Source organism: Cervus elaphus, chromosome 4 (genome assembly GCF_910594005.1).
Source record: "Cervus elaphus chromosome 4, mCerEla1.1, whole genome shotgun sequence".
Classification (NCBI taxonomy): Eukaryota; Metazoa; Chordata; class Mammalia; order Artiodactyla; family Cervidae; genus Cervus; species Cervus elaphus.
This window is the reverse complement of record NC_057818.1, coordinates 60,024,986-60,037,774: the sequence shown is the minus strand read 5'-3', so window position 1 is coordinate 60,037,774 and position 12,789 is coordinate 60,024,986. Positions and strand designations below refer to the sequence as shown.

General features: G+C 39.3%; 1 pseudogene; it reads right to left on the bottom strand.

Annotated features, from left to right (window-relative positions):
- Nucleotides 1-10,346: 10,346 nt before the first annotated feature.
- On the bottom strand, nucleotides 10,347-11,157 carry LOC122692825 (annotated as a pseudogene).
- Between the last annotated feature and the right edge of the window lie 1,632 nt (nucleotides 11,158-12,789).

The window sequence follows — 12,789 nt, the reverse complement described above, 5'->3', positions numbered from 1 at the left end:
AAGATGCTTGCTCCTATGAAGAAAAGATATGATCAACTTAGATAGCATATTAAAAAGTAGAGATATTACTTTGCTGACCACAGTCCATCTAGTCAATGCTATGGTTTTTCCAGTAGTCGTGTATGCATGTGACAGTTGGACTATAAAAAAGCTGAGCACAGAAGAATTGATTCTTTTGAACTGTGGTGTTGGAGAAGCCTCTTGAGAGTCCCATGGCCTGCATGGAGATCCAACAAGTCCATCCTAAAGGAAATCAGTTCTGAATATTCATTGGAAGGACTGATGTTCAACCTGAAACTCCAATACTTTGGCCACCTGATGTGAAGAGCTGACTCATTGGAAAATACCCTGATGCTGGGAAAGATTGAAGGTGGGAGGAGAAGGGGATGACAGAGGATGAGACGTTGGATGGGTGGTATCACCGACTTAATGGACATGAGTTTGGAAAAACTCTGGGAGCTCGTGATGGACAGGGAGGCCTGGTGTACTGCAGTTCATGGGGTCGCAAAGAGTCGACATGAGTGAGCGACTGAACTGAACTAAACTGAACCAAAAACCTCCCAGAAGACAATGGGCAGGACCTAAGGGTATTACATGTGATCCTATTAAACATTTTAAAAAATAACATCTATCCTTCTTAAACTATTCCCAATTGAAGAGGAGGGGAACACTCTTTTTTTTTTTTTTTTTTTGATATGAATCAGCCGTAGATTTACACGTATTCCCCATCCCGATCCCCCCTCCCACCTCCCTCTCCACCCGATTTCTCTGGGTCTTCCCAGTGCACCAGGCCCGAGCACTTGTCTCATGCATCCCACCTGGGCTGGTGATCTGTTTCACCATAGATGATATACATGCTGTTCTTTCGAAACATCGCACCCTCACCTTCTCCCACAGAGTTCAAAAGTCTGTTTGTACATCTGTGTCTCTTTTTCTGTTTTGCATATAGGGTTATCATTACCATCTTTCCAAATTCCATATATATGTGTTAGTATGCTTTAATGATCTTTATCTTTCTGGCTTACTTCACTCTGTATAATGGGCTCCAGTTTCATCCATCTCATTAGGACTGATTCAAATGAATTCTTTTTAAAGGCTGAGTAATATTCCATGGTGTATATGTACCACAGCTTCCTTATCCATTCGTCTGCTGATGGGCATCTAGGTTCCTTCCATGTCCTGGCTATTAAAACAGTGCTGTGATGAACATTACGGTGCACGTGTCTCTTTCAGATCTGGATTCCTCAGTGTGTATGCCCAGAAGTGGTATTGCTGCATCATATGGCAGTACTATTTCCAGTTTTTTAAGAAATCTCCACACTGTTCTTCATAGTGGCTGTACTAGTTTGCTTTCCCACCAACAGTGTAAGAGGGTTCCCTTTTCTCCACACCCTCTCCAGCATTTATTGCTTGTAGACTTTTGGATAGCAGCCATCCTGACTGGCGTGTAATGGTACCTCATTGTGGTTTTGATTTACATTTCTCTGATAATGAGTGATGTTGAGCATCTTTTCATGTGTTTGTTAGCTATCTGTATGTCTTCTTTGGAGAAATGTCTGTTTAGTTCTTTGGCCCACTTTTTGATTGGGTCATTTACTTTTCTGCAATTGAACTTCAAGAGTTGCTTGTATATTTTTGAGATTAATCCTTTGTCTGTTAATTCATTTGCTATTATTTTCTCCCAATCCGAGGGTTGTCTTTTCACCTTACTTATAGTTTCCTTTGTAGCGCAAAAGCTTTTAAGTTTCATTAGATCCCATTTGTTTAGTTTTGCTTTTATTTCCAATATTCTGGGAGGTGGGTCATAGAGGATCTTGCTGTGATTTATGTCGGAGAGTGTTTTGCCTATGTTCTCCTCTAGGACTTTTATAGTTTCTGGTCTTACATTTAGATCTTTAATCCATTTTGAGTTTGTTTTTGTGTATGGTGTTAGAAAGTGTTCTAGTTTCATTCTTTTACAAGGGGTTGACTAGTTATCCCAGCACCACTTGTTAAAGTGGTTGTCTTTTTTCCATTGTATATCCTTGACTCCTTTGTCAAAGATAAGGTGTCCATAGGTTCATGGATTTATTTCTGGCCTTTCTATTCTGTTCCATTGATCTATATTTCTGTCTTTGTGCCAGTACCATACTGTCTTGATGACTGTGGCTTTGTAGTAGAGTCTGAAGTCAGGCAGGTTGATTCCTCCAGTTCCATTCTTCTTTCTCAAGATTACTTTAGCTATTCGAGGTTTTTTATATTTCCATACAAATTGTGAAATTCTTTGGTCTAGTTCTGTGAAAAATACCGTTGGTAACTTGATAGGGATTGCATTGAATCTATAGATTGCTTTGGGTAGAATAGCCATTTTGACAATATTGATTCTTCCAATCCATGAACACAGTATGTTTCTCCATCTGTTTGTGTCCTCTTTGATTTCTTTCATCAGTGTTTTATAGTTTTCTATGTATAGGTCTTTTGTTTCTTTAGGTAGATATACTCCTAAGTATTTTATTCTTTTTGTTGCAATGGTGAATGGTATTGTTTCCTTAATTTCTCTTTCTGTTTTTTCATTGTTAGTATATAGGAATTCAAGGGATTTCTGTGTTAATTTTATATCCTGCAACTTTACTACTTTCATTGATTAGCTCTAATAATTTTCTGGTAGAGTCTTTAGGGTTTTCTATGTAGAGGATCATGTCATCTGCAAACAGCGAGAGTTTCACTTCTTCTTTTCCTATCTGGATTCCTTTTACTTCTTTTTCTGCTCTGACTGCTGTGGCCAAAACTTCCAACACTATGTTGAATAGTAGTGGTGAGAGTGGGCACCCTTGTCTTGTTCCTGATTTCAGGGGAAATGCTTTCAATTTTTCACCATTGAGGGTGATGCTTGCTGTGGGTTTGTCATATATAGCTTTTATTATGCTGAGGTATGTTCCTTCTATTCCTGCTTTCTGGAGAGTTTTAATCATAAATGGGTGTTGATTTTTGTCAAAGGCTTTCTCTGCATCTATTGAGATAATCATGTGGTTTTTCTCTTTCAATTTGTTAACGTGGTGTATTACATTGATTGATTTGCGGATATTAAAGAATCCTTGCATTCCTGGGATAAAGCCCACTTGGTCATGGTGTATGATTTTTTTAATATGTTGTTGGATTCTGTTTGCTAGAATTTTGTTAAGGATTTTTGCATCTATGTTCATCAGTGATATTGGCCTGTAGTTTTCTTTTTTTGTGGCATCTTTGTCTGGTTTTGGAATTAGGGTGATGGTGGCCTCATAGAATGAGTTTGGAAGTTTACCTTCTTCTGCAATTTTCTGGAAGAGTTTGAGTAAGATAGGTGTTAGCTCTTCTCTAAATTTTTGGTAGAATTCAGCTGTGAAGCCATCTGGTCCTGGGCTTTTGTTTGCTGGAAGATTTCTGATTACAGTTTCGATTTCCTTGCTTGTGATGGCTCTGTTAAGATCTTCTATTTCTTCCTGGTTCAGTTTTGGAAAGTTATACTTTTCTAAAAATTTTTCCATTTCATCCAAGTTGTCCATTTTATTGGCATAGAGCTGCTGGTAGTAGTCTCTTATGACCCTTTTTATTTCAGTGTTGTCTGTTGTGATCTCTCCATTTTCATCTCTAATTTTGTTAATTTCGTTCTTCTCTCTTTGTTTCTTAATGAGTTTTGCTAATGGTTTGTCAATTTTGTTTATTTTTTCAAAAACCCAGCTTTTAGCTTTGTTGATTTTTGCTATGGTCTCTTTAGTTTCTTTTGCATTTATTTCTGCCCTGATTTTTAAGATTTCTTTCCATCTGCTAACCCTGGGTTTCTTCATTTCTTCCTTCTCTAATTGCTTTAGGTGTAGAGTTAGGTTATTTATTTGGCTTTTTCCTTGTTTCTTGAGGTAAGCCTGTAATGCTATGAACCTTCCCCTTAGCACTGCTTTAACAGTGTCCCATAGGTTTTGGGTTGTTGTGCTTTCATTTTCATTCATTTCTATACATATTTTGATTTCTTTTTTGATTTCTTCTATGACTTGTTGGTTATTCAGAAGCGTGTTGTTTAGCCTCCATGTGTTTGAATTTTTAACAATTTTTTTCCTGTAATTGAGATCTAATCTTACTGCACTGTGGTCAGAAAAGATGACTGGAATGATTTCAATGTTTTTGAATTTTCCAAGACCAGATTTATGGCCCAGGATGTGATCTATTCTGGAGAAGGTTCCATGTGCACTTGAGAAAAAGGTGAAGTTGATTGTTTTGGGGTGAAATGTCCTATAGATATCAATTAGGTCTAGCTGGTCCATTGTGTCATTTAAGGTTTGTGTTTTCTTGTTAATTTTCTGTTTAGTTGATCTATCCATAGTTGTGAGTGGGGTATTAAAGTCTCCCACTATTATTGTGTTACTATTAATTTCCTCTTTCATACTCGTTAGCATTTGCCATACATTTTGCGGTGCTCCTATGTTGGGTGCATATATATTTATAATTGTTATATCTTCTTCTTGGATTGATCCTTTGATCATTATGTAGTGTCCTTCTTTGTCTCTTTTCACATTCTTTATTTGAAAGTCTATTTTATCTGATATGAGTATTGTGACTCCTGCTTTCTTTTGGTCTCCGTTTATGTGAAATATTTTTTTCCAGCCCTTCACTTTTAGCCTGTATGTGTCTCATGTTTTGAGGTGGGTCTCTTGTAGACAGCATATATAGTGGTCTTCTTCTTGTATCCATTCAGCCAATCTTTGTCTTTTGGTTGGGGCATTCAACCCATCTACATTTAAGGTAATTATTGATAGGTGTGGTCCCATTGCCATTTACTTTGTTGTTTTGGGTTCACGTTTATACAACCTTTCTGTGTTTCCTGTCTAGAGAAGATCCTTTAGCATTTGTTGAAGAGGTGGTAAGGTGGTGCTGAATTCTCTCTGCTTTTGCTTGTCTGTAAAGCTTTTGAATTCTCCTTCATATCTGAATGAGATCCTTGCTGGGTACAGTAATCTGGGTTGTACGTTATTCTCTTTCATTACTTTCAGTATGTCCTGCCATTCCCTTCTGGCCTGGAGGGTTTCTATTGATAGATCAGCTGTTATCCTTATGGGAATCCCTTTGTGTGTTATTTGTTGTTTCTCCCTTGCTGCTTTTAGTATTTGTTCTTTGTGTTTGATCTTTGTTAGTTTTATTAATATGTGTCTTGGGGTGTTTCGCCTTGGGTTTATCCTGTTTGGGACTCTCTGGGTTTTTTGGACTTGGGTGGCTATTTCCTTCCCCATTTTAGGGAAGTTTTCAGCTATTATCTCCTCGAGTATGTTCTCATGGCCTTTCTTTTTCTCTTCTTCTTCTGGGACTCCTATGATTCGAATGTTGTGGTGTTTCACATTGTCCCAGATGTCCCTGAGGTTGTCCTCATTTCTTTTTATCCTTTTTTCTTTTTTCCTCTCTGCTTCATTTATTTCCACCATTTTATCTTCTAGCTCACTTAGCCTATCTTCTGTCTCCGTTATTCTACTCTTGGTTCCCTCCAGAGTGTTTCTGATCTCCTTGATTGCATTATTCATTTTGAATTGACTCTTTTTTATTTCTTCTAGGTCTTTATTAAACATTTCTTGCATCTTTTCAATCTTTGTTTCCAGGCTATTTATCTGTAAGTCCATTTTGTTTTCAAGATTTTGGATCATTTTTATTATCATTATTCTAAATTCTTTTTCAGGTAGATTCCCTATATCCTCCTCTTTTGTTTGATTTGGTGGGCATTTTTCATGTTCCTTTACCTGTTGGGTATTTCTCTGCCTTTTCATCTTGTTTAGATTGCTGTGTCTGGCGTGGGCTTTCTGTATTCTGGAGGTCTGTGGTTCCTTTTTATTGTGGAGGTTTTACCCAGTGGGTGGGGTTAGACGATTGGCTTGTCAAGGTTTCCTGGTTAGGGAAGCTTGCGTCGGTGTTCTGGCACGTGTAACTTGATTTCTTCTCTTTGGAGAGCAATGGAGTGCCCAGTAATGAGTTTTGAGATGGGTCTATGAGTTAGGTGTGACCTTAGGCAGCCTGTATGTTGACGTTCAGGGCTATGTTCCTGCGTTGCTGCAGAATTTGCGTGGTATGTTTTGCTCTAAAACTTATTGGCTCTTGGGTGGTGGTTGGTTTCAGTGTAGGTATGGAGGCTTTTGAACTGTCACTTATTACTTAAAGTTCCATGTAGTCAGGAGTTTTCTGGTGTTCTCAGGTTTTGGGCTTAAGTCTCCTGCCTCTGGATTTCAGTTTTATTCTTCCTGTAGTCTCAGGCCTTCTCCAACTATACAGCACTGATAATAAAACTTCTAGGTTAATGGCGAAAAGATTCTCCCCCATTAGGGACACCCAGAGAGGTTCACAGAGTTACATGAAGAAGAGGAGAGGGAGGAGGGAGATAGAGATGAGCAGGAGGAGAAAAAGGGGGACTCAAGAGGAGAGAGACAGATCTACGCAGTTGTCTGTTCCCAGAATGTTCTCCGTAGCCCAGACACCCACAAAGATTCACAGAGTTGGATTGGGAAGAGAAGGGAAAAGGAGGAAATAGAGGTATTCTGAGGTAGAAAACAGAGAGTCAAGATTGGGAGAGAATAATCAACACACTCCTGAATAAAAATGGGAACTGAATATTGGATTCTTAAATGTTCACAATTTATATCATACACTGAAAAACAAAAATTAAAAATCTAGAATAGAGGTTAAACTCTTAAAAATACTATATTAAAAACAAAAACACACACAAAAATTTTATAAATATATATGAAGTTCAGTTTAAAAAGAGTGCTTCTCTTCTTTTTTTTTTTTTTTTGGTAAGTTTATAGTGTATTGAAAATGAAAATTAAGGAGTAGTACAGGAGTACCAGAGGACTTTAAAAGAAATAAGAGAAAAAGAAAAATAGAAAATAGAAGAGAAAAAGGACAAAAAAAAGAAAGGAAAAAAAATTTTCCCTAATTAAAAAAAAAAAAAAAACATAAAAATCTATGAAAATGAAAGTTAAGGAGTAATGGAGGTGTAATAGGGAATTTTAAATGCAAATAAAAGAGAAAAAATAAAAAAGAAAAAATAAAATAAAAATTTTTTTTTTCTTACTTAAAAAAAAAAAAAAAGTAAAAATATATCTAGGAGTTTCTCTGGAGCTGTTGCGGTCAGTGTGGGTTTGGCTCAGTTTCAGATAGCTCCTCGTTCCAGCTTACACTTCGTGATATCTACAGGCCCCTTCTGGTGTAGTCAGTGTTTTCTACAGGGATTTTAATATGTTGCACCAGTCCCTTCTGAAGCAGTTCTCTTTGTTTATTTGGCTTCTGTTTGCCGGTCTCTTCAGAGCCTCATTTCCGCCCTGACACAGGTGGACTCTTATTCAGGTAGCTAGTTCTGTCGCGCTGCGGGGAGGGGCTGGCGCTGCGGGGAGAGGCTGGTGCTGCTTTCTCTGTTTGCACTGCTCAGGCTCCCGGCTGCTCTATATGGAGCACGCCCCGCGGTGCGCCTGGTTCCAGCCCTCGGGTGTTCCACAAAAGCGCAGAACAGAAAGCTGCGCCTGTTCTTTGTGCCTTCCCCGTCAGAGCGGTCCAGGCAGCCAGGGGCTTGACGGGCGCACTTTCCCCGGGTGCGGCGCGCCTGCTCCCTTCCGCGGTCCCAGTCTCAGTTTCCGCTGGCGCCAGTCGGGTGCGTGCACCTTCTGCCCTCCGCGTCCCCAGCCCCAGTCCCCGCCCGCCGGTCGGGTGCCTGCGCCCTGTGTCTCGCCACGACCTGCTCCTGCCTCTGGCGGGGCTGGGCCGGTCCGCAGCCTGCTAGCTCTTCTCTGGACTTTCTCGGTCCCTTTGTTCTGCGAATGGCCGGCAGTGTGTTCCGGCCGGTTAATTTTCTCTCTCTCTTTTGCTCTCCCACAGTTCAAGTTGGCAACTCACAAAAGCTCCCTCCGATTGTCCTCTGGGCATTCAGGCCCAGACCCTACCCCAAGCAATGCCGTCTGCTCCTCTCCGTGCCGCCCCCACTTGCTGGTGGCAGATGCGGGTGTCTGGGGTACTTTTCTGCTGGGAGTTGCTTTTAGGCTCATAATCTGTGGGTTTTATTTATTGTTTCCCTCCCAGTCAGGTTGCCCTCCGAGATTCAAACACTTCCCCCAGGCCCGCCAGTGCAAGGGTTTCCCAGTGTCTGGAAACGTCCTCTAAAGACTCCCTTCCCAGGACGGATCTCTGTCCTCAGCTCTTTTGTCTCACTTTTTATCTTTTATATTTTGTCCTACCTCCTTTCAAAGACAATGGGCTGCTTTTCTGGGCTCCTAATGACCTCAGCTAGCGATCAGAAGTTGTTTTGTGAAGTTTGCTCTACGTTCAGTTATTCTTTTTATGAATTTGTAGGAGAGAAAGTGGTCTCCCTGTCCTACTCCTCCGCAATCTTGGCTCCTCAGGAACACTTTTAAATTTATTCTATCAGGCTATTTCTACACTGATATCAGTACTATAATGAGACATTACAGAAAATTACAGGTCACTTTCTTGATGAATATGGTTGAGAAAATTTTCAAGAAAATATTAGCAGACAGAATTTAACAATCTATAAAGGGTATCATAAATGATTATCACATAGCATTTTTCCAGAGATGCAAGGATGGTTAAAAATCCACAAATTAGTCCACGTGATACACCACATTAAAAAAAGGAAGAGAAACACAAGATTGTGTCAGTAGAAGTAGAAAAAGCATTGACAAAATCTAGCATCCATTCATGGTAAATGCTCTCAAAAAAAATGGGCATAGAGAAACTACATCTCAACATAATAAAGGCCATTTATGACAAATCCACAGAGGTGGATATCTGAAAGCTCTTTCCTCTAAAATCAGGCCCAAGAGAAGGATGCTCACTCTTGCCAGTCTGGTTTAACAGTGTGGAGGTCCTAGCCACAGCATTTGGACAAAAATATAATAAGAGACATCCAGAACCTAAGAGAAGAAGTAACACTATTACTACTATAGAGAAATGATACTTTATATAGAAAACCCTAAAGTATCCACCAGAAAACTAACTAATGAATTCAGTACACACACACACACACACAAACACACATACACACAATGGAATATTTCTCACCCCTTAGGAATAAAGTTTTGCTGCTTCTAACATAGATGGACCTGGATATCATTCTGTTTAGTGAATTAAGACAGACAGAGAAAGACAAATACCGTATATTATCACTTGACGTATGCAATCTAAAACTAGTACAAATGGATGAAAATAATGGAGTAGAAAAAGACTCTTGCACATAGAGAATAAACTAGTGTTTACCAGTGGGGAGAGAAAGTGGGAAGGGGCAAGAAAGAGTAAAGACTCAGAAGTACACACTACTGTGTATAAAATAAATAAACTACAAGGACATACTTACAGCACAGGGAATATAGCCAATAGCTCATAATAGCTTTAAAGAAAGTATAACCTATATACTGAACCACAATGTTGTACCTCTGCACTACTATAATACTGTAAATCAACTATAATTCAATGAAAAACTTAACATAAAAGAAGAGTTCTACATCGTGATATGTGGTTGTAATGGCAGTCATATTACATATTTACATGTAACAAATTACCAAATCTTACACTTTAAATTTACACAATGTTATATGTCAAATATATTTCCGTTTGAAAAATCTGCTGAAATATAGTTTTCTTTAGTGTGTTTTTTTATTGTACATCACTTCAAACTGCTCATTTCTACATGAAAATATTTTAATGTGCTAATCTCCCTGCAAGACTCTTTCTAATAAATACTGCCATCTCTCATAAATATGTTAACTATAAACTTGTAACTAGCTCCCAAACTTACCAGATTTTACCTTCGAGTGATAACCAGGGTATTCTTTACTCTGTGAGAACATTAATTTCTTTAGTTTTATTTCTGACAACTGTACACACTGATCCATTTTCTTGTATACTTTTATCTATAATTCCATACCTACTTCATTTCTGGGAAATTCCTTTTGTTAGACTGAAAGTGCCACATTTGAACACTTTATAATATGCACATCATTTCAAGACTTGTTGTTTATTGCATAAATCTTGACTCCTTTTCTACAAGAAAATTTCATTGATATATTCATATTTCATGACAATATATTTCAATTGGTCTTTATATTGAAGAAGATGCTTGGCACGTGTTGTATAATACTATTTTGAGATTCAAAATTAAAATTTGGATTCTGAGGGTGAATAAATGAACTGGCAATGGATCATTATAGGAATAAATAAAATTCACACTTTCCTCATAATAGTAGAGGACTTTGCGTTTCTAATCCAGGCAAAATAGAGCCTGTGTACACTGGAGTTATGGCTCATGAGCAGAAAGGGGCTGACAGTTGGGAAGCACGCTGCTGTGATTATACTCATGTCCACAAGGAACCGGCTGGGCTGACCAAAAAGAGCCAAAAGAACTTGAAAGATGGAGGAAAGAATATAAAAGTAGACAAAGGTGCTCCCGAGGAGAAGGATGAATTTAGTAGCTCTGGACTCAGGGGAGGACCTGGAGGAGGCATCAGTCCTACGAATGTGCTGGACCTGCTGCTTATGTCTGTACAGGATGAGAACCATGGAGCTGCCAGCCCAGAGCGTGAGCCCCAAACATAAAACATCAGGGAACGACAGCAGTGCCGCATACAAGGCATCGTCAGTTTTGTCAGTAACAATAGAAATACAGTACCCAAAATCTCTTTCCTCTGTGATGTTTTTGTCACTCCATTTGCCAGTAATATTGAAAGGAAAAATGACATTTACCAGCATTTGCAGGATCCAACACAGGAAAATAGAGAGGACCACGTACTTGGGAGCTGTTACTTTCAGCACTGCCCACCTGGAGTTCCAGGGACTGATCGTGATCACCTGAAAGACACTCAAGAGGCAGATGCTACTGATGGACACTCCCCTCCCCACTCTGTGCAGAAAGAAGAGAAGTTTGCAGCCAACATCACTGCGGATATGCTTCGACCCAAAGACTGCCATTGTCTGGGGGACCCCTTTAGAGAGGAGGACCAAGGAGTTGGCCATAATCAGGTGCTTAAGGATCAAATCTGTGGACCTTAATCTGTAACCCATGAAGTGAAGGATGATATAACTGCAAAGGAGTGAGAAATTCCCCAGAATTCCAATGACGGTCTGTGTTAAGATGATCATGCCTATCATGAAAAAGCTGCTGGCCATCCTTTCAGTTCACAGTCACTGGTACTTTTGAGTTACAATGTCCTGCATGGGAACATGAGGCATGGGTTACATAATTCATGTCAACTGAAATCCAATATTCTCCATTTAACAATAGCTCCTACTTGGAAATATTTGCTTCTTGTGTTTCTGTTACCAGCAGCCTTTAAAGGGTTTCATGTATAACATTTAAAGAGAACTAATATGTAAAATTAATCACTGAAGATACTCATGTGATCACGTCTTCATCTTCACAAATTTATTAGGCAGGAACAGAAGTGACCTTAGTTATACAGAGGAGTGTTACCTACGCCCAGACAGGTTAAGTATTTGTCAAACCTGTTTCTTAGTGCAGAGTGAGGACTGAATCCCATTGGGCTACTCAAGACAGTGGTTTGAGGAACTTCCCAGGTGCTTAAATGATTAAGATCCTGCCTTCCATTGCAGAGGGTCCAAGTTTAATTGCTGGTCAAGGATCTAAGATCTCATGAACTTTGATGCACGGCAAAAAAAAAAAAAAAGAGAGAGAGTGCACTGATCACCAGCCATGTCAAACAGCTAGTTCGTTGCAGGCATATAATAAACCAGATCTATATTGGATTTTGATTTCACAGCTTTTCTGTTTGTAGACTTGTGGTAACTTTTAATTATAAATTAACATGATTCCATTTATTTGTAAAGCTTTATTCTATGGAACCACATATTATGAATAAAATCTTAGCATCTTAACACATGAACATCACTGCTGGCAGTAGAATACAGCAGGAGTCTGCCTCAGGACAAGGCAATGTCATGAATGAGAATGCTTCACTGTGTGGATGGCAACAGAAAGACTCTTTTGTTCCCGTGACAGAAAAACAACTAAAATAACATGCATTATAGAAATATTTGAATAATCATATGTAGGCAATAAACATTAGGGCATAAAACACTAGCATGTGATAAAATAATTTAAGACAAAACAAAATTCTTATTGTCCAATCATACACTGAATCAGTATGTTATTGTCTGAGGCCAGTGAATATATTAGCAATGAATTAATATTTGCAGTTGACATTAACATACAAGACACAGAGGCAAAATTTGGCACTTGCAAAGCACGGATTCTTGTGTCTCTCATAAACTGACATACTAGATTTGTTAGAATGTCAACAAATTGGTGTTGGTGTCAGTTTCTGATGTGATCACTTACCCAGAATTTTAATCTGCCTTTCTCTCATAGACTCTGCTGCTCAGAAGAAAGTACAACGAACATACCTTCCAGCTGCCAGGACAAGGGCTCGGTGGGATGGTCATTATACCCAGCATGTGTGTGGGAGGGAGGCAGCCAGATCCTGATATATGGGTTTGAGACGCTGTCCTCCCCTCCCCTCCCCTCCCGTCAAAACTGCAATTATCATTTCACCTGCAGCAGCGATGGGAGTGCAGGCTTGGGAGCTGAGAACATTTCTGGAAACTTTTCTCTCAGTTGTTAATTACTGGAAACAATTACAAGTTTCTAATTAGCAGCCTTAGGGGACAACTGGCTGTACTTGACAGGCATTTTCTTTTCCATGATCCCTGAAGGTGATGGTCTCATGAGGAAGAACTGCTGAGATCACACACATTAGGGACTGACACAAACCATGTGCGTCC